This window comes from Diachasmimorpha longicaudata, chromosome 7 (genome assembly GCF_034640455.1).
Source record: "Diachasmimorpha longicaudata isolate KC_UGA_2023 chromosome 7, iyDiaLong2, whole genome shotgun sequence".
In the NCBI taxonomy this organism is placed as follows: Eukaryota; Metazoa; Arthropoda; class Insecta; order Hymenoptera; family Braconidae; genus Diachasmimorpha; species Diachasmimorpha longicaudata.
This window is the reverse complement of record NC_087231.1, coordinates 10,230,330-10,252,287: the sequence shown is the minus strand read 5'-3', so window position 1 is coordinate 10,252,287 and position 21,958 is coordinate 10,230,330. Positions and strand designations below refer to the sequence as shown.

The 21,958-nt window shown below is 39.3% G+C and overlaps 1 long non-coding RNA gene across 1 annotated transcript; it reads right to left on the bottom strand.

Annotated features, from left to right (window-relative positions):
• Positions 1 to 13,355: 13,355 nt before the first annotated feature.
• Positions 13,356 to 18,257, bottom strand: LOC135164358 (uncharacterized). The gene is made up of 4 exons (XR_010299279.1): positions 18,148 to 18,257; positions 16,672 to 17,965; positions 16,266 to 16,590; positions 13,356 to 13,493 (listed from the first exon to the last, which is right to left on the bottom strand). It is a non-coding gene; the product is annotated as an uncharacterized LOC135164358 (long non-coding RNA).
• Positions 18,258 to 21,958: the final 3,701 nt, after the last annotated feature.

The window sequence follows — 21,958 nt, the reverse complement described above, 5'->3', positions numbered from 1 at the left end:
AATTGTTGGTTACCTTTTTTACCGGTAGGAATGTGCCAGGTTTAGTTCATTCGCCACCACCATGAAATTTCTTTATTAATAGAAATACCAAGGAGGATCAATGAATCCTCTTTGGTACCGATATGTGGTGTATATTGTTCTCTCATTATTTCACCGTCGAATGTTTGCCAATAAGATTTCACGTATGATTGAACAAGTTAGACGCAAAAACTAAGACGTAAACAAGGACGAACACGCACCAGCCGCCGCTTAGTCCACGACTGCCGTTTCTATGTACCGTTGCGTCACTACACTCACTCTACACACACCGACGACCGGTACCAATTACCCACAGATATTAAGCTGTTCTTCATATCTAGTTTACAACTTGATTCTTTTTTCTATTTTACTGCAATCTGCAATAAGCTTACGATTTTGTATGAGACAATATTGTACACGATGAAGGAAATACATTAATCAAAAATACAAACTGTTCTATAGACATCTGCGCTCACTCTTATCGACATTTTTTTTCTAAATTATCGACCTCAATGTAGTTTCACGACGTATCCAGCCTCAAGAAAGATATCGCAGTAGACACTTCCAAGTGTAACAAAATAATTAATTAAAATCCACACCGCACACAATTTAAAATGACGAAATTTATTGTTACTTACCGCTACAGTTGCGACTCAGTTAAAGTCACTCAAACCCCGGTTGAAATGCCCGATTGACTGGGGTGAGTTATAGATGCCTTTCATTCAATTGTAATCGGACCGTTGTGTGTATAGAAATAATACAATTATTGCTGTTCTCACGATTACTCATTTTCATTCGTGCTATTATTCCAGCCCTTCCATTACTATATTATCTAGGCGCTGAAGTAATTTCATAAATATAAACTAATACTTACTACTACTGCTACTTACTCGACTTCTCATTTTTACTTTAGCACCATTTTAACTGTGATTCAATTGAATCGAAAACCAAAGCCATTGTGTCACAATCTGAAAAACATTCCGTGTTTATGACAAATCGATTCCAAATTTCTTCACAATCAACAGTGTATTTATTGTCTTGGAAATAGGATAATATTTTCGAACTAGGATAATCCATACGGCAAATGGCATATGGCTCATTTGCAGACGAACGTACGATCGTCTTTCACGAATAAACTAGAAGAAGCTTATCAGAGGTGTGCCAATCCAAGAGATGAAACACTGTGTAGTTATCATTTGGCAGTCTGTAGATTAAGACCTGGAGGAAGCCTCACAATCCCAACAAGTCTCATATTATCGCACGATTTTTTAACTATTGATTGTCAACCCGCCAAATACGTTATGGAAAGTTCTGATAGTCTGAAGTGAAAGTATTCCGAGAAGACCAGAAAACGTTCACTACACGCGATAGCCGGGGTCCGTGTATTTTTTAAATTTCCCTTAATTGAGCGTTACTCCCATCAACTTTACCCTATTTATCAGGGTAATTAAATTCATTGAAATGATGAAAAGTTACTTACGTTCATGGTCAACTAATTACAATAATGATTCTAGTCTGGAATTTTATATAAATTATCTTCAAACTTTAATTTAATGAGAGAAAATTCCGCCATGTTTATTCCCATTTGGCTGAACCTCTGGCTGTCGCTGGCTGTTATTTTGTCTTTGACACTGCGAACCACCCCCTTTGGACTTCTTTTACAACCTTCACCCTCGCTAACCCCCTCGTTGGAAAACCCAACGACCAACCCCTCTTTCAAAGCAAAGTAGACCCTTATGGATTTTTTTTTCCACCCAAAGCACCCGTTGCGCATCCCACTGAGAGAAATAGAAACACTGAACGAGAAAGAGAGAGGCCCATGATGTGGATTTTTTTACCGCTCAGGCACCCCTCACCGTCGGCCTAAAAAATTCAACCCCCAATTTGTAAGCCACGGACGTTTAATTGCAATATCCAGGAGTCTCAGCAGTTTTTTTTCTTTCAAAAACTTCCATCCTACAAACCTCTGGACAATACTTTATCATTCTTTAATTTCCCGCTCCCTGAAATTTTGCTTCTCTGCTATTTTCGCTCTTCAGAGCTCCACACCGCAATTTGTTCTTAATTATTCAACGCGTCTGGCCAAGCAATTTGAGATGTTGATACTGAATTAATGGAATACATTAGCCTCACCTACTTTTTCACCCAAAAAATTATCCGTTGAATTATTCATAATTGACAATTTACCGGCTCCATAATTAAATAATTCCCATAAATACATAACTTTATCCTGATATTAATTGCAAGTTTATTGAAGCATTAAAAACTCACAAATCGAAAGAAGCAAATCAAGAACGTAATCAATTAATTACCACGTTCTTGGTAATTTCATTTTCAAATTTTTTTTGTCACATTTTTTTTTTCATTATGCTTAATCGGTTCATTATGAATCTCTATCTGCATCAAATTGTCATGCTTCTCACAATGCATCATAGACGAAACATTGAAAAAAAACTTGATGAAAAAAAAAAATGGCAGCAGCATCAACAACGAGATAGAACTGATTCCGTTTATATATCAATGGAGTAACGCGTTGGGTTGCCACCCATATCTCACCCTTCCATTTTACCCCTCGGAGACAAACCCTTTGCCTCCCCTTACCCCTAACCCAGCGATTTGTAGAACCATGGCTGCCTAATTGCGATATCGCCTTTTTTTCGTTTGAGTTTGGGAAATAATTTTTTTTACCACTGCAGCCCCGATTGTTTCCACGCAATTTTTTTCCTTACCCGTTATTTCTACCACCGCCCGGGTAATTATGTGGGCGCGGTGGGCCAAACAGGAGGGGGTTAAGCTCCAGTGCGAAAGACAAGAGGCGAAAGGTTGCGTATAAAAACGATGAGAGGTAAAAAAACGGTTTAGGATATTTAAATGCCGTGAGTCTCTGAAAGAGTATATAACTGGTTAGAGAAACCGATGGCAGGAAGAGGAAGGGGATACGGCCACCCTCGGCGCGGAAATCGGCGTGAGGGCGCGTGCGCTCGACAATACCCGTGTTTGCACACCCGAAAATTGGCCTGAGTCCCAACAAAAAAATCTTGAAAAAACAACGGCAAAAAATGAAACAAAGGAAAGCATCGCTAAACTGGGGGAGTGAGAGAAACCTCTTAATCCAAAAACACCACGCTAATCGCATCGATCTAAGAGTCCTCGATGTCTTTGAGCTGGTTGTTCCTGGTTTATTCCTGGTGGTTTTTACGAGACGCTAATCTATAGAGATAACAAGATATAACACTGTATGCCAAGCACATGTGGATTCAAGTTTAGTCTTGGTTAAGAAGAAATTTGTCATTTTGTTGGGGGTAGTTGATTGTTGTGAGTGATATGTGTAACCAGGTGTGATGGTAATATATCAGGTACAGACGTTTCGATGCTGTAGGATGACAGCGCGTAAAGTCTAATCAATGACTGTATTGATTGTCACTTTATTGAAAGCGTGGAATAATGAATTACCGACGATTATAAGGCGATGTAGAGCTAGGAAAAGTTTTAAAAACCACCTGCAGTTGATGTGACATGAACTAATAAATAATTGTTTTCAATGTTTGCTTCTTATCTATTCCTGATAATTTTGTTTGCAGTTTAATGTAACAAAAGTGGACAATAAATGTATCGAAAGCGTAATTGAAAGGCCTGAATAACCATTGAATGTAATCAATTTAGATTGAAAGTGTTAAACTTAAAATTAAACACTATTAATTTCATAATAACCATTTACTTATGTCCCTTTATGTGAATTTCTTTTAATGAGAAAAATAAATATACATAATGGTAGAGAATGAAGAATATGGAATTATGGAAAATTCGGAAACTTTTAAATACACATTGAAGCATTCGTACTTGCCGTGACATGAATCCAATATGTTTTATTTCCTTGTTTATTATGATATAATGTGAATATTGATTCAAGGGGAAATGTAAATAATCATTCCTAATCAATAAATCTGCATGATTCACAAATTAAAATTTTATTTTGAAATTTGCGAATTTCTAAAAAAAGTACTTAAATCGATGAGCTCTTACAAAACTGAGGTTTTCCATTACAAACATTATGTTACTATTCTTATAATATCCTTTGTTGGGTCTCGCAATCAATATTTTTTTTTTTTACTATCAAGACTATAAAATTCTTCTATACTGAAGATTCATTATAAAAAATTAGGAAAACCAATGGAAAACTATAAATTATAAGCCGCCCACTAACTCAAAACTTGTCAACCAATAAATTCAAGTATTTAAGCTAAAATTATTGAATAATAATGAAGAAAAATATACGGAATGACTAATATCAGAAATCATATAACCACAAATATGGTGAAATAATTCCGTAGTTTTTCACCCCATATAGAGACAGACCTTTACACTCATTCCCTCCCACGCCCCCCCCCCCCCTCCCAAAACCGGAACTAATAGTTTTTTGTGTTTCTTATTCATTCATCGATGATATTCCTATATTCCGTACTAGCTAATGGCTTCTCCTGGCTATTATTATCATGATGATTTTTCATCGGTTCTCGCGAGAACACACCTCGGAGACACAAGGGAAAAATAAGTGAAGAGGGATGTGGTTGGGGGGGGGGGTGCCTATTGTGGGGATGGAAAATGTAAAAGAAAGAGAAGCGAACCGAACCGTTCGATAGGCATCGAGTCCGGACAGATGTTTCCCATTTTTTTAAACCTCACTCGACAGAACGCCGTTATTTCGCAAAAAAAATCTTGAAACTGATCGTTTTCCGGTGTTTACTCACGTAGTACCACATACAAAATAAAACGTTATAGTTTTCATAGTTTGTCTTAATTTTTTATTACATATCGAACGAAAAATATCTTTGAACGACTTTTTTTCTAAAGATTCTCTAGTCTTACATTATTTTTTAAGGGATTCATGGATTTTCATCGTTATGATGGAATATACTTGGCGACTTACCTGGTATACTTTTACCCCGTCTTTTCAATGCCCATAAACGGATACTGGACTTTGGAGGACTGAAAAAGAAATATAACGAGTGAATAACTGAACTGCAATTCATAGGACAATTATACATATTCAAATTGAGTAGCATTGACAGTTGGATACAAAAAAATTCTAAAAATATGTTAAAAATATTATGCCCGCATTGTTAAAAAAAAATTGTAATGTAATTCATTGTTATACAATAATATTTAAAGCGAACCATCAATCCGATTGAGGGAAGTGAGGGCGAGAGATAATGAATGTTCAATGAATTTTCGAATTTCCAAAAAGCACGACTACTGATTACGATATTCAGAGGAATTTTCAATTAATTTAATTTTTCCCCACCAATTCACTGGAAATTTCCTGTGTTCATGAATATTTGCAGAACAATAAAAACAAATAATATTGGAATCAATTAAAGTTCTAGTAAAACTAGAATATAGTATAGTATAATTCCCAACATTTTTAGCGGTTAAAATTTATAAACATTGTAGCTTTATTAACTTTCTTACATTTTTCTTTCTACATTAATTAGACTACCGATTTACCGATAAATAAATGCCAAAAATGTCGAATATATTCCTCATGTAAACCATTCATACATTTCCAGAAATGACACAGGATTTTTTTATACGAAAGATCACGCACGACTCGCGCGATGAACGAGGGTGATGTGCGGTCACTTTTCCGTGGGATAACCTTGTAATCCAGCATGATACACTTAGATAGAGGCGAGCCCTAAGCGCGACCTTTTCCAGAGGGTTCCACAAGGGTGGACAAGTGAGGCATAAAAAACCGAATGAAAGAGAATGAAAAAAAAAATAACGGGAATATAGCAAAACGGAGATATAACCCGGGATGAAGAGAAATAACGACGATTTGATGATGGAAGCTTGAAGACGGCCGAAAACACCGAAAACCGCCTTGTGTATGTGCCTTGGGTAGGCCGTGTCGGTGGTAGGAGAAAATAAAAAACACTGGGGCACGCGCTCATCGGGGCCTATTTATTTTTTTATTCCATGGCACTAACGATGAACAAAATCATCATCTCCAGTCGTCATGTGAGAGTTGAAGTGAGAAATTAATTATTTTTTGATATTAGAAAAAATTGATTTTTTCCGTGATAACGGGATATTACCATTGCTAGCAACTTATTCTATCCTCTTTTCGAGAGAAAGAGAGTTTTTTTTTCAGAGTTGTTCAGCGTAGAAAGTTCAGACATGTGCGCTGCAACATACCCTTCGCTACCGTTCATCGGGGGTAGGTAGGTAGGTAGCTGACCCCCTTCGGATTTTTTATACAAGGGTTTTTCTGGGTGGGGGCAAATTTTTTTTTTATGTTTGAAGGGGGCCCCATGCCTTGCGCTTGGGGTAAGTTTTTTATGGGATCCCAGCATCTGTACCCCCGTGCGGCAACGCGGAATTTTTCAGTCAGTCAGTCAGTCACTCACCTGGCCTAGTTCGATCCAGTCGTCAATCGAACATTTGTAAAAGTAGAATTTTTGTATTATCTTCATCGATAACTTAATTTTAACCTGTAAAAACAAGTGATTGCAGCTCATTACATAAATCAAGTGACAGGAGCTCGTGTAAAATCAGTGATGAAATTACCAAAGGTGAATGTAGGTATCCAAAATATTCAAATGATTTTTAAAAGATATGATAATAGACTGTTGAAAAATCCGTTAAGTTCTAGCGAATTCTAGTTTGATCCATTCCAATGTCTATCTTTACCAATTCGAATTCGATTTTTCAATTTGAAAATATTTACTAGAGCATTGAAGTGAAGGTGGGAGCAATTTAACAAAAAAAAAGTCTAAACCAGTGAAAAATAATTAGAATTATCTAAACGGTGAATCGCCCTAATCAACTACTAAAGAATGAACCATCATACCTGTTAAAAAAATTATCACCATTAATATTTGCCTCTAATCTGTGAAAGATGTTCCCCTTACACTTGATAACCTGAAGACTAGAACCTGCTCGAGCGAGCCACTAACTCGTTTGTTGAACGTAGTATTACTCTGTCCCTATAGTAGTGGCAATTTATTTTCAAAGTCTCTCCGTTACGCTCATCTATTTACTCGTTCTTTTCCATTTTCTTTCACACCCACAAAAATACGACTTGGATAATGACGCGAAAACATCGCCCAGCTAATTTTCCGTAATTTCTCAGAACCTTGGCTTACCTCTTGTTTCGTATTAGTCCGTTCAGGTTCCCGATCCTTGACACGGATCCACGCTCCCCTATGTCCCGACCAATTTCCCTTGTCTCACTTACTCTGGTCCAAGCATGCACTAACTCGTTGATGCTCTCACCTTTCACAAAGAAAAATAAAAATAGCCTCTTGGATACGACGCCATGATGTAATGGAAGATATTTCGCAGTGCAAATATTACAGACATTCTCATTCCCTGCACTTCCATCCTCTAAACTCGTCTCTTGTGTATGGAAAAAAACCACCCACCCATCAACTCCTTACCTTCCTTCAATACTTGAATGAACGCAAGGGAAGAAGAAGGACCTGAGAAAATAAAACTTTTTAGGAATCAATTTTACGACAAGGAGATCAATTTTTCACATCAATGTATATCATAAGTCATCTTTACCTCATTTATATCCTAAAACTTAGTAATAATTACTATATGAGATTCCTTTCTACGCATATTCTTATATAATTTAAACCACCTTCCCCAGAACTAAGAATTGAAAAGTATCATGCAAAGGCGACTCCGGTTTTAATTGCACAAGAAATTAGACCATTCAATTTATCCAGAAAACACCGTCTACTTTTTGAATAATACTCATTCCTTTGACTTTTATGAATCCATGCAAACATTCAGTTCAATCTCCTCCTTAATAATTTAGGTATACATATATCTTTATCTACCACTCAGCAGGTCCTCATTATTTCGTTTTACCAGCATTTCCCTGAAGTTTTTGTTTAAACGAGAAATCTGAAAAATGTTCCATTCGACTTTCTCATTGTCATTGTGATTTATGGTCAAGAGCAGACGTCCTGAGCAATTATCAAGCTTTCTGCATCCGTAATCACTTGATTTTGATACATGAGGGATGGACTGCAGAATGTAATGAAAGCTTGAGTAGATGAAAAAAAAAAACAAGTCTGAAAAAAATACTCTTTGCAAAACGATCAGGCTGAGTATAAGCGGGCTCCATTTTGTGCTAGAGGTCCTTAGACGCTCTCCCCCGTACACGTATGGTTGCGATACCATTCCTATGTTGCACACATTCATAGCCCTCACATGCTCATTAGATGTGCGCATAAACTCACACATGTTTCGAGTTAAGAAGTGCGCTACCCTGTATTCGTCTTTGCTCGTGTTCCGCGAGGGGGCGAGCGTTTGCAAGTGTATGGTGCGGAAGAAAGAGGGTGGGGCGGGGGTTGAGGAGAATATAATGTATACGCATGCGCAACTCTGAAGATATTGATAAAAATTCACCAAGGTCCACCCTCTTTCCCCTCTCGCACGTTGCCTCAACCCTGTATACCGTCCTACCAACGTCTCACAAGATAACCTTACGTCGAGGATCTGGTGCCCTCTCTTTCATCCCCGCCAGTAGTTTTGAATCCTACCAAACTCCTTAGTACGATATTAACATAATTATTAATATTTTCGAAGGAACAATTTCATTGTGGGTTCAAGCAAGCGAGCAACGTTAACGAGCCCATAACGATATTCACGCGTATTATATGCCACCCAACGTCCTTCCACCCTCAGCTTTTCTCCTGTACTTTGTATAACGCCACTCGTTTGGATTTTTTTTATTTTATCTCGTTCCTTATTCTCTCACAATTTTTTTCTCATCGTTTTTCATTTTACGTTTTTTCGCGGGCATTTGAAACTCGACAAATGGGGCGCGCACCCACGCACTTTTTTTCATTGAGTATAATAATCCCCGCCTCCAAAATAAAAAACCACCACCCAGGCAGGGAAAAATATATATGTTGCCCTTGATCGTGGTTATTGAAACGTTTCATTACAGCTAGAAAGCACTGACTATCTATTTCACTTCTGTGTCGAGTCGAGAGATTTTTTTTTGAGGCATATATACTCTGTGCCACCACTTGAAAAGTTTTCTGGAGACTTTTTAATGGGCAATAACGGATCTTTTGCTGATATTTCGGCGATTGACTGTGCAGAGTATAGTTACTTTGCAAAGAAAAAATGTGACTATATTTGATGAAATTTCAGTTTTTTTAAAACTTCAGTTTCTATTTTTACGGAAAAAAATACTGTTTCAAGATAAATTTTAAGGATTAATTCTTTGAACTGAGGTATTCCCAAGACACAAGTCTTTACAATGATTCCCAGGAATCTACAGAACACCAGCAGTAGATGTGACTATTTAGAAATTTTCCTTTTTCATATGCTGGAAAAAAATTTTGTTTTTATCGTTGGCGTAATGGGGAAGAAGAAGAGCAAAAAGCTGGATTCACGCCAACCCTACGCGATAAGGGCGGTGTATTTGTTTTTTTTTGTTTGTCTTGGGGAAGTGTGACGGTAGCCATATTAAATTTATCGATCATAATGAACTTTTGCTGGAAGCTTTATTCTGACCAGAGGAAAATAGAAATAAGACAGAATTAACAGGAAAAATATGAGGCAGGACAAAGAAGAAAAAAAAACAAAGTCAAAGTCCAGCCACAATCAAAAGACGCGCATAGCCGGAGGTTTTGATCCTGTTAAATTTTCTTGAGGGTGTGCATTTTTCCTGTCCGTCGTTCCTAATCCTCATGACACCCTTTTTCTTGGATTTTTTTTTTACCACTCCTGATTGGGGCAAGGGAAACTTTGACCATTGATCAGTTGGAAATCACGGCATTAAGGTTTCATTTGAAAATGGAACAATTAAAATGTTTGAGTTTGAGTGGTACTTCACTTTGAAAATTTCGAGGAAAGAGATGTGATGTGAGCAATGAGGAATTTCACCATTGAAGGACGAGCGGGGGGAAGGGGGGCGTGTGGCATGCTAGAAACGATCAAAGGAAATTATTTCATTAAACCGATTAATCGAGCGAAGTTATCGCACAGTAGTGAGTACTTGGCCCCTTTCGGCATGCTCAGGGGGCATTTTGGGAAATATATCATGGAGTGAGCTGTATCATGACTTTAGTATATAAATGAAGATGTCCATTTCGAAATTAATTTGTTAGTAATGAGAAATTACCACCAAACGCTTAGTATAGATGTCATAAATCTGAAAATTACAATGATTACAATAATATGATGAAAAATTATGTTCGATTAATTAAAAATAAAAATTAATACATTAATCGATCTGAGGAACCCTATTTCTTTCAATAGGGTATGCTAGCGTCCTCTAGTCAACCAATCCGTGCCTTGTCCATGAAACTTAGGCTCACAAGGAAAATGATTTTTTTTCCATCGACAGGCCATATATGAGGATATTCCGAGGGTATTTAAAGCCCCCGTCAATCTTCACGGTTATGCGACACCCCGTCCACTCTAAAAGTAATCCTTAGTGGCCGACCCTCGCCGGTGATTCCACGAGGCTCTTTCATCCCGACACGTATCTAAAAAAAAATTTCCCCTGAAGAAAATTTACCAACATGAGGCTATAAGGGACACCGCGTTTTTTTATCCACACACTGAAAAAAGCCCGAAAACCGCGATCAAGTAGGATTACTCGGAAGCAATATGCTGCCTCCTTCTCCTTATTCTCCTTACCAAGTCTCCCTTTCTTTCTCATCAACATTCCCCCAAATCCTTTAGCCTTCTCCCCTCCACCCTCAGTGTGCACTCGATACAATGTATATGTGGAAAACATGATGGGGATGATCTGCGTGGTCTTCGGGCAGGACATTGTTCTACCGTAAGTTGGATACAATAAATCAGTTAATGTGAAGACCAGTGCGTTTTCAGAATTTTAATACCTCTATTTGTCTGATTTTTATCAAATCTTACTGAATAATAAACTTGACTGCCCACTCTCTAATTTTGTTTTCCATCAAATTTGAAATATTCAAGGACGATATTCTTTGAAAAAATAATTCACTTCAATGCAAAATTAATATATGAAAAATTCTCATCAATTTATCCCAACTTATAGTCAAATGATCTAAAATTAAAGTTGATATTTAAGTTGATATCATGTAGTTCACTTTCAGCAACATTTCCGTCACTCAGCCTTTTCTATCAAAGTTCTTTCACCAGATTCGATTCTTCTTTACTCATCATAAATACGGTCAAAATAATTATTCACACAACGTTACTCCGAAACAAAAAAATGGAATAAAACAAAATATTATATAGTTTCCCTTCACTGATTACATAAGGGAAAATTCGCAAGTGTGAGTCATCCAGTTTTTCATCGAGAAAATCTAACGGAAACGAGTTAGTGTTGGATTCTGAGAGGTATGAGTATCGGTAGTTTTCCTCCACAAAACAATTTGCATAATAAATTTATGTCTGGCGCGCCTGTGAGACGCGCCGCATTCATACGGCCTTCGTAACTTTACTCAGACGGACACATTATTCTTAGAGCGAATTATTGACAAAACTTAGGACATATACATTGCCATTTTGAAAGTAACGTGAGAATGAACATTTCTCCAGGATACATGTGTGAGGTCCAGGGGATGGTGGAGGTACTCTGTGAGAGAACGACACCTGTGCCCAGGCATTACAAAAATCGAGGTCTTTCACATGGGCGTTGCACCCAGCCAGACCCCCCCCCCCCTCCTCCGGCCTCCCGTTCCAAAAGTTGACTTTGTCTCGCTTCCTATCTGAAAATGAAAAATCTAGAAAGTCGAAGAAGGAGAGAACCTACTGAAGGAGAGTTAGAGGCTGGCCGAGCTATCGTGCTGAAGATACGGGCATAATATTCTTGAGAATCGTAAAGTAAAGTAGGTGCAGGGCGCACAGATAGGGATGGAAATGGACGTGTGGAAGTAAAGGTACAGAACAGAATAAAGTAAAAAAAATAATAATAAAAAGAAGACAGCGAAAGAAAGACGACGGGTGGCGGGACAGAGTGGGGGAGGGGGGGGGGCGGGAGAATTGGGGTGGTTTGAGAGGGATCGCGCGGTGGGTAGAAGTCCGCGAGCCATTTTTCCCCATATAATTATAAGAGAGGGACCTGGGTGTTGCTATGGTAACCCACACACTCTCCCGCCTCCCCCACACACGATTTTTCCACCCTCTCAACACACCCCGTTTACTTATATGCCAAGAAAAAAAAGACGAAGAGAAAGAGAGAGAAAAGATGGGAGAGCGTTGGCACATGTGCTGCGCACACCAATCCACCCCTTGCACACACACGCTTAATGTATGTCTTTCAAGAATGTGAGTGTGCCTTGTACATGTACACGTATTTATGTATACACCGTGGATGGGTATATGACTCGGACCGATTCGCCTGCTGCGAGGACGCTCCGAGAGTGGGGAGACTTTGGAGAAAAAATAAAATAAAATGAAAGAAAATGAGAAATACAGAGGTGGAAGCAGGACGGTCCAAGGGTGGTGCGTATATGTGATAGGAGTGGGTGGAATATGGAGGGTGGCAACGCGAGTTCAAGTTGAGACCAAGATATACATGGCGCGGCCAAGGGGGCGGAGGGGCAAGAGAAGGAGGAAGTGATGCTGGAGTGGAGAATGAGGTGGGACAAAGATGGAGGATGAAATTAATGTATTTGTTCTACCGACTACCCCTTGTATACATATATGATGCTCTTGACTGGTCCGTCTATCGCTCTAGTAAGACAACGTTATACTGGTCGTTGGGAATAACCGGTGGAAACCATTGTTATTACTTTCACGACCCTAGGATGTCCGTGTATGAGAGATGCAGTGGAGAGAACAGGGGGCTTTCGCGTATTTGGTCGACGTTTCGGAATCAAATCTCCGGGGTCTATACGTTTGAATTCGTATTTCATGGAATTTACCAGTGATACTTGGTTAACAGCGACCAAATTCAAATTTATTCGAGTCAGAGGGATGGCTTGTAGAATGTCCACGATGAACGTACATGCTGAAATAGGCGATCAGTGACTATGTCAGTTCGATACTTATTATGTCAATTTGATGAGTTTGTTAGAGGGAGCTGGAAGAAGAGGCGTCCTCCGTGCATATGAAAATATTGTAATGTTCAGACTGATTTTGTTCCAATAATAAAAGTCAGGATTGTTTTTTTTCTTTTATCGATCACTTGGTGTATGCGTGGCCTTTGGGCCGAGGGTTGTGGAATTTTTTCGCCGTAACTAGTGCACAGAGTGATAGGGGCGCCCAGTGAGGAAAAAAGTGGATGGAGGAATAGCGAGAGGGGGAAGGTGGATTGGGCGCTTGTTCAGTCTCCCCTTGGAAAAAAAAGCTATTTAAATAGGTACTACCTCGGGGGTGGTTCGTTTCGAAAGCTTCTCTTCGTCTCTGATGTTGGGTGTATACTCTTCATGGCTTTATTTTGTTTCGCAAAGACGATCGGCCGTTCTCGAAATAGTACCTCTCGTATCCTCGTATCGATTCAAACAAGATTCCTGGGAAAAGTGCAAAAATGTAGATTCATTAATTATCAATAGTGTAACCCATCATAGTAATATAAATGAATGAAATAGCGTTTATAATATATTTAATGGCTATAATAAATTCTGTGATAGAATTGTTGATAAAATATTTTATGATTTCAACGTACACGGAATTGCCATCGTTTAACACGAACATGTTCATCACGGCAATGGCAGTATACCCAATACGGTTTTATGTAAACTTTGAAAATTGTAAAACGTCTGAGGATAAAGTAATACGGGCTATTCCACCCATACACTTAATATTGATTTTCTTCATCGTGTAATAAGGTATTCCGTTTCATTCTAATAACCATGTGCAGGGGGTTACAGTAAGCATTTCGAGATGGTTCTGTGTGTGAGGAGGCCAAAAAAAACAGTATTGCATTAAAAACCCCGTTAGATTGAAATAAAATCAAATATTTATCCATAAAATTAATATATTTAACGAGGAAGATAATTCCCTAAGAGGATGAAATTTTCGTCAATGCAGGGCCAATCAATCAATAATTTTGCGTTATTTCATCAACATTTTATAGAAATAAATATGAAAATTTACACGGTTTGAAATTTTTTAAGAAATCCCGAAAAATTTGACTAAAATCCAAAGAGGATTACTCTAGCTGGTAAACTTAGGAAAATGATTTGAATGGATAACTGAACCGATATAATTGATCGTATGGAATACAGTCGCTGGCTCTTTGGTGAGTGGCCCAGAGATAGAAAAGGCCGGGAAAAGAGAAAAAGTACAGCATAACGGCAAGAGAGGCACAAGGGATGAAGGTTTGGTTGGTGTCAGTGGTGGGGCGAGAGGGAGAGGAGTGGAAATTGAATTTCGATCGAAGACGACGAGAGGGTTGGCGGTGGGTATATATCGGGGAGTGTGAGGCACAGGAGAGAAAGCGAGAGGACAGGTCTTCTTAAGAAAGAGTATAAAACAGAAATGGATGAAAGGGGTGAGTGCAGGGCATTACAGGGGGCATGCACTGAGTTTTCTTATCCCATGCGCCTTTTCTAAGCCACCCAAACACCCTCACCCTTCCTTGGACGAACAAATGAGCAATTCTCTCATCCCATCGTGTCCTATGATGTCCTGCACGTAGGATCCCAGCGTCTATGGTTTGGTCTCACCCACTTTCTACACCTCTCTTACCTCTCACTCCTTTCTCAACTCTCTTTTCTGAGTTTCTCATCCCTCCTTCGAATTTCATCTCCCGCCTTCTCTCGTCTATACCCCAGGCGAGATGATCGTAGTTTAAAATTTCTCACACGGCTCGCCTCGGAAAGTACGTCGACGACAAGGCTAGAGTACTCGTGTGTTACTCTCTCGCCCACCAATCTATCCTTCTACCTATCTTCTCGTGTCTCTTCACCTTTCTGTGCTTGACTATATCCGTTCCTTTGCGGAGTCTTAGGACGTGACGCCCTCTTGGTGAAGATGATGGAGAAAGTGTTGGTAGCTGCTGACGAATTATTTTTCAAAGTTTCGAATTACAGTTTGATGCCAATAGTGAGAGAACTGGATGGGGAGATGAGAAAAGTGTCCGAGTATCATCTAAACTTTCTCGGGAAATCACCCTAAGTCATACCTAGGTAGACTGACGAAGTGATGGAGGTTTTAGCTAATGGAGATCCTGCTTTTCCAGTTGATTTTTTCATCTACGAGGGTTGCCATTTTTTATCAATGTGAACAACACATAAAAAAGGGTTTGTTGGAATATGAGGAACAAAATAATGGAAAGAAACACAGTTGATATTTTAATAGTAAACTTTAATATATATTATTTGGACTCTACTTGTCAAGAGGACACTGTACACTCTATGAAATCTTAGAAGAGACTGAAAACTAAATTTCTAGTCAGGCCCCGATTCACTTCTACTTATAGAGGGCAAAAAACTTTGCACCCCCTGAAACTTCATTAAGAGATTCCAATTTGACCAGATCTGGTCACCACATGGTTTTGCGGCAATCCCCATGGAAAAGTGCAGTAATAAAAAGTCCCAAGGAAAAGGCTCTGACTACAATTGACCAATAAAACATTTTCTCTAGTATTAACATTTAGAGAAAGCATTTCAAGTTTTAGTTTTTGGAGATAAAATTGTTAAATTCAAAGTATAATCTTTTATGAACACATGGTCGGTTCGCCATTAATTAATAATAGAACTTAGATCGACTCTCAAAAGAGTGCAAAAGAAAAAAAAGAATGAACCAACGAGGGGAAAAAATCAAAAAAGGAGAAAGAGAAAAGAATTGAAAGAAGAAAGAACGAAGTAGAGTGAATAGGAAAGGTCTCTTTTTTTTTTTTTTTGCTTGCCGGCCAACTTCCTTGCCTCGCGTTCACTTGCCACCCCCTTTGGGGACCAAGAGGGGGGTTAAAGAAGGCGGTCTGCAAACGAGTATGAGCGGAAGAAAGAGGAGAGGATGATGGGCTGGAAAGACGCGGGGGAATGGATTTTATGCCCAGAGCGAGATATATGGCGGCCGCTACGCCCGGGCAAAAATAATATTAATATCGGAAAGGAAAGGAGGGAAAGTTTTGCCGGCTTGCTTGGCTCCGCTGCTTTAGGCAGGGGATATCAAGTATAATCATAATAATAAACGCCCAAGCGGGCGCCATTGCTTTGGTTCTACCACCCTGTGTGGCCACCCAGTATACACATGTATACCCACCTACATAAACACAAATATACACACGCGTACCGCCTCCCCCCCCCCTCATCTTCTTCATTTTCTCTTTTACTCACCTACTTACCCTTCACTCCTCATCTTGTACTAACTGCCGGCCTCCTCCATCGCCATTAACCATGACTTGTACATATGAGTTTTTATCGTCCGACGCATATTTGGGTATACATATATATATATATGCACCATGTATGTTAGTAAACAAAAAAGCTCATTCTGTTGTTAGTTCGTGGGTGGTGGTGGTGGTGGTGATGGTGAAATAACGGGATGGTAGAGGGAGGTTTAGGCTATATACTTGAGGATTAGATTAGCTTCCACTGGCTTCTCAAAGGCTTACAGCGAGCTCGGAAGCGGCAAACAAAAATGGTTCACTAGAGATTCTGCCTGAAAAAATTGCGGAAAAATGATTTGTTGAAAAAGGTTCAAATTTAGTTGCAATAAAAGTCGAACGTGATTTTTTTTTACATTTTCATCGGATGGAAAATGTTCCCATATTCATTGAATCAGGATCCCGAGCCTCAATTGGAGAAGACTTTCATTAGCATCGTTGATGGCCAGAAGTGGAATTCATTATTTTTAAGGGCCGTTGGCTTTCCACTGAAGATGATTTTTTCCATTTTTTATCTCCACTTCCGTCATTTCTCTTTTTATATTTCCAAAGGCAATTATTCTAGCTCCTCGGGTAAAGTCATTCGTTATTTCCGGAAGAATTAATCTCGTGGAGACAAAATCGCCACGGTGTGCCTGTCAGGTCCATCGGATTGATGGCGGTCGACGGTCTAACGAATCCGTACTGACGTCACGTTAAAAAAAAATAATGGGGTGAGCGTGGAGCCGAAGGGTCGAGGAAGAAAGAGGGGACTATTGTGTTATACCAATGGTACTTTTGCAAAACTTAGAAATGGCTTTTCTCATCGGACTTAATCTTCACTCCAAATACCTCAAAAGTCTTCTACTGTTTCGGCCATTGCATTTTGCCCAACAAACGTAAATATATTTATATCAAATTGCAGTAAGTTGCTCTCATAGAATGGACTCTCCTTGAAAATCAAAGCTTTTATCTTGGCATGCCCCATAAGCGTGGATATTCCCGTATCGGCCCACTCCGATTTTCTACACTTTTTTTTCACCATATTTATTTATAGTGCGCTCTCTGTTGCTCATACTATTACTTTCACCTTCTACGCTCGACCACCCCGAAATTTATCCCCCATGAAGAGAATTTTTTTCTTTCCTTTCCTCCCTCTTTTTAGACCCGGAATTTTCGAGTGGAAGTCAGTCGTACAGTTTCCACACACTCTCCCTTATTTTTTTTTATACCCTCTCGCATTGTCGTGCATATTCCACCGATTTCTTCTCTCCCACATGCGGACATTTCGTTTCATTATCATACCATTATATATTTTTTTTCCTTAGTATATCCATAAATTGCCTTTTTTCTACTGGATTTTTGCCCTTGGCTTTATACGTCCCACTTTTGCCATTAATATCAGAAATTCTCTCTCACACATTTATGTGGATAATATTTATACACATCCACATCGTGAATATTTTTGGTTAAAGCATGGGATAAAGGGACCTCATTTCAATTGGTCATTCGATCCTACAGTCATCCATCCACATGTATGTGACGTCTTTTGGCGAGAGCAAACTTTCTTGGCACCAGGATTATTAATGAACAGTCACATCAGTTGATCTCAACGATTTTGTTTCCTTTTTTTTTCCTACTTATGACAAACTGCTTTTTCAATTCCAATTCCTAATAATTAAAATTATTAAAGTTTACCAGTTAATCTTTAAATCTATTTAATTTCTAAGAGTTAATAAAAATCCATAAAGAATTAGTAATCAAGTGTACGGATAAATCAAAATGGTGAAATGAAATAAATTGAAATTACATTTTGCGGTAGATTTCTACATGAAATGATTTTCGTACTATACCTTCTTCCAGAAAGTGAATTATTAATGAGCAGTCACGTCAGTTGATCCTCAAACAAAGTTCTCTTTCCTCATCTTTTTCTTCTCCTTCTTCTTCTTCTTCTTCTTCTTCTTCTCATTTTCCTCATTTCCTCCAGAAAAATATAAGCAAACAGTAAAAAACCAAATCCTGAAGCAAATTGGATGAACCCGATCATCGAGACAAAAGACGGATTTATAAAATGAAAAGCTGTTTTTGAAAAATGATAAAAGAATGAAGAGAAGTAGTGTAATGGTAATAGCCGAGGATATAACCCATTTCGAACCGCCAGAATATCTTTATATCAGAATGAGAGATGGATTCCATCGAGGATTGAGCGGCAATCGGATCTGGGAAGAGACTTATCCTGACAAGATGATATTAATGAAGAGAGTAGTATGCACTCGTGAGGAAGAGTATATAAGGTAGAGCCAATGAAAGATGAAAAATAGGGAAGAAGAAGAATATGTTAGCTCATAAAATTATCGATTCAGTTGAGTTTCTTTAACTTAAAGCATACTCACGATGGCTATGAGTAGAAAAGGAAAGTAAAAAAACTTAGAATGGAGTACGGAAATGTGTTTACTGAATCGTACCAACATCAGGGAAAACCAAACCCTCGTCAATCGCGATGAAGAACGCTCAATCACGTTATTTACAAGAATAATAAGATTCACATTGAGAGCTTTAGATTTCCGATAATAACGCTCTTGGGGTATGCTGGTCTTCTTTCGTGTCTTTCCTATATATAACGGAGTGATCCATCTTGAACTCGTCTCCGGCTTGTCTTTCACTGGAGAATTTTTTATCCTCTTTTCCTCTCTCTATTCCCAAGAAATCGAATAAAAACCATCGTGCATTGGTTTATATACTCCTTAATGACAAATAAACGCCAGTCTTTCCATAATCTAAGTGCCTTTCACATAACAAATGTTCTAGTGGTGGTTCTTGTTTTTCATTCTCTCATTCACTTCCACTCATATTTTCTTCTCCCTCTTGCACGGGATATTTCACATCGAGTAAAAGACAACGGAGCAATGAGTCCAAATATCGCCGAGAATAGAAGAAAAATATTTCTTAAAAGAAGAAGAAAAAAAATTATGGAAGCCAGGGGTACACACTTTAGTCGAGCACTTGACCCGAACAAGGTACAGCTAGGGTCATAGGAGGGTGGGGGGTTCCTGCACTTCTGGTGATTAAAGTGAAGCCAGGAATTAGAGTGTAGGAAAGTCGCATTTCGTGAAAATGAAAAAGTGAGTAAAAAAAGTGGAGAGAAGTAGATCGTTGGAATATAAGCAAGTGGGGGGGGGCCCTTTGGTTCGCAAAGTAGGAGGGGCCGAAGGAATTGAAACCAAGAGAAAAGAGAGAAATAAAAGAATAGACGAGGTAGGAGAGAGGGAGAGGGGTGGAAGTGAATACAAAGAAAAGAAGAAGAGACGCGCAGTGGCAATCAGTGAAATGGCGGCGAAAATAAATGAATGGAAATTGAGTCTGTCTTGTTGGGAAGCGGACAAGCGAGTATTGCCGACCAACCACCGATGAACCAAACCGATTCGCCCCGTTTCACTCTCTCGAGGAATGGATTGCTAAGAGGACGATGTCACATTTGTGATTGTAAGGAGGCCCTACCCAGCAGCACCCCCATGTCTTCTCTTTGTTTTATTTTTATTTTATATCATTCGACTGTCTCACTCTGGATTACGTGGTGGTAAATCACTAAGCGTGCAGTCCAACTGCTCGCCAGCAATGGAAAGGGACGACGAATCTTATGCATTATGTGGAGATGGCGATTCTCCAGAAGAATGTCCACAAGAACTGACGGGACAAACGAGAGGACGAAAATGGAAAATGACGAGATCGTGTGCTTGTTATTCTAGCGATCATACTTGTGTTATTTTTCCCGTTTTTTATTCTTTATCTCTTCTAGCGCTATTGTAGTTTCGACCAATTTTCCCCTTCCCATCATCTTATTCCATTTTACATATTTACCAATATTCATTTGATTGAGTGTATCTTGTTTTAACATAAATTCACTCCCTTAAATTACGAGAGATTGGAGGATGAAAGGAATCTCCGGATTACACTGAGAGACGCATAATATTATTCGTACACTTTATTCATCCATTTTTTATTCTCTTCTTCATTGGATTTGGACTTTTTATCTGGTTGATAACGAATCCTTTGAATGGTGATTCAACACTAGGAAGCCAGCATTGAGAACGCATTTTCATTTATATGCTTTTTTCGTGGAATTCCTCGAAAAAAAAAAGCTCCATATAACCTCTCATCCTGGGGATTCTGAGGCACAATGACCCCCCGCACCGACCGCCATTCGACCCCAGCGAAAGCAAGCTTAATGCCTCGGAAAAAATAACACACACGTACACCCCTCAATATTGTGGGTGAGTCGATTCGTTTTTTTTTTTCTTTTTTTCATTTTCGTGTGTGAAACAAGGGTGGACATTTAGGGCGAAAAAGGGACACTATGTTTTCCCTGGTGGCCCTTTCCCTTCCTTATCTAGGAATCTCGATATCTTTGCTCTTTCCCGTCTACACCCCTTACCCACAAGGACGTAATGCGATCGATTGAATCTGCATAGCTTCTCCTCATAAAAAACGAGAAAGAGACCAGTCAGAGAAGAAGAGAAATGAAACGAAAAAATACACGAATATCTCTGAACAGGATCAGGTACAAGAAAAATTATTTTATTCTCGGTGAGGACGACTGATATCGACTTGAAGCTATGGGACAGGGGTGTTGAATTTCAAATCCGATTTCACGTATTGCGAAGCGTAATCAGTAATATGAAACTTAGTAAATTGTTGTGCAATACTTCACAGTCAGATATATTTTCTTTTTCCAAACCATTAATCTGGAAAACTTGGTATTCTACCGAGATACATAAAGATCTATCTCATATCTCTCAGTTCGAGATACAAGGCACCTAATAATTAACCCCCTAATGTTTAATAAACGCAATTTTTGTGTGAGTATTGACGTTATTACGATTGATTATCTCAGCATAATCCCACTCTAGTATCTCACATACAGTGTTTTCACATATGAGAAAGACAAAACATCTCCACAGATTTCCTCACATCTACATGAAGCTGCTGAAATAAGAAAGCAGGGAGAAGAGGAGATGAGGATACACCCGTACGTGGTAAGTCACCTACGCTGGTACACCTAAACCAGAGGGGGTCCACACACTCCACAACTCCCTACTAGTGTCCACTTCCCCTACGATGTCCCCACTACACCCCCCCCCCCTGGGCGTGGACTGCGCCATATTGGTTCCGCCCACCACGCGCACCAACGTTGTCCACCCCCGTCCGCGGTTCGAGTCACACATGTAGGGAAAAAAAGTCAGGGTGAGGTAAGATGGGGATCGTGGATTATTTCAAAATCCAACACACGACGGAGAGATGCATGCTCGAGACGAAGAGGAATAAAAGGTGTCGCTCAGAGCAACACTCGCGAGAGGGGAAACAGTCCCGGACTTAATTTCCACCCGCTATCCTCTCCCACTCCCTACACTCTTACTGGCCCGTTCTCTCACACTCTTGTATTGTCTAGTATGACCCCTCTACAGTACTAGACTCGCCCACCGATGCCACTTCAGGGTCGTTGTTGCTCGTTACATAGTATCCTATACCGTGTGTAACCCCCGTGGATTCTCTTTAACGCGATGGAAACAATTCACACATACACATGTGAGACTGTCTCTCTCTATTTCTCTCGTTGTTGGAGAACTTGGCCATTACTGATGGTGCAGGCATCCTTTAGATGGATAT